Here is a 1,496-nt window from a genome sequence, read left to right on the forward strand (position 1 = left end):
CGGGTCTCATCTTCGCATCCTTCGTTATCGAACCCGATCGTGAAATTGAGGCGGAGAATTTATCGGGGTTTTGTTACTTGTGAGCGAGCGCGAAAATGCTAGGGTTTTGAAAATGAGGGTGGAGATATCACCGGTGAGCTTAATCGCTGACGTGACGTTCTCCGTGATCGGGGTTTTACCGCAACGAGAAAGGGATGAGGTTGTTTATTATTACCCGCTCCTTCGATTGTGTCTGGTCACCGACCGTGGGGTTACCGCATCTTTGGGTGGGAAGTAGGGACCACCGCGGGTGCGGGTAAAAGAAAAGTCGGCGGTCATCTGACTGTTTTCGGGAAAGAGAAAGATTATATGATGAAAATTTGTAACGGTCCCATGACCACATACGCTTTTAAATAAATGACGGAAAATTTTCAACTTTCGGAGCACCAAAAGCTACACCCAAGCTCATTGTGATTCTTGATCGCTAGGAAATGAATTGGAAATTTTAATTCATGGAACACGAAAGATGGATAGTAAAATAATTATCAAATATTTTTTTTTCTTTTTTCAATTTTGATTTGAAAAATTATCTAAGAGAAATGAAACAATTCCTGTGCTCTGATAGTAAATGAATCAAGTATATGCATTTACCTTTTTTTTATTCATCTCCATAGCAAATGTTCCTTTAATTTTATCTCTTATACCTTGTGTTATTACACATGTTTGTCGTGTCCTTGTCTTTCTTACATTTTCTTAGTTTAGATATGTTATGTAAATTTTGAGAGATTTGAGAGTCAAATTTCAAATTATGGGTTATATGTCGTAATTATAAATGAATAGTTTTGTAACATGAATTTAAATTTTACTTAAAAATCAAGTTAGCATTATTAAATATTTATTAATTATTTGATGTATATTCCAAGGAGATTCATGTATGAGTTCAGATTTGAGAATTTTTTTTTCATAATTTCTTTTGTTCAAAAGTCAGATGTTGAGTTGAAATAATAGGCTAGCCGTCGGCAGAGCAGTTATCTTCTTCTCTTTCGGGCTTGTTTGGCAAACACGCAAAATTAAACTAGGTTCAAACCTGATTTAGTTTTGAAAAGAATTCTGATTAGGAAAATTGGGGGAAAGCTGACTGTTATATCCTACAAATAGCTAAATGTTAGTCCTCAAGAAGGAGCCGACACGTGTCCTACCTTGAGTACCTGATTAGCCATACTACGGGAAGGACGATTTGAGCGGCTTCAGCACTCAACCCTTCGTAGACCAAAGCTGAGTCGAAAGGCATCCTCACTCGCAAGATAAAAAAATGAAAGACATCATTTGTTTGTAAGTATCGCATTTTTAGTCGACCCACTCGCAAGATCAAAACAAAAGGCATCATTTGTCAGTCCTCTCGTAAAGTCGAGTCAAAAGGCGGTGTATCCCGGGGCTCCCGCCTACATTCGATTGCCATCACATTAAATGAATGAGCAGAGTCATCACTTCTCCAACCTCGAAAGTCTTTATGACTC

This window comes from Asparagus officinalis, chromosome 7, assembly GCF_001876935.1.
Source record: "Asparagus officinalis chromosome 7, Aspof.V1, whole genome shotgun sequence".
In the NCBI taxonomy this organism is placed as follows: domain Eukaryota; kingdom Viridiplantae; phylum Streptophyta; class Magnoliopsida; order Asparagales; family Asparagaceae; genus Asparagus; species Asparagus officinalis.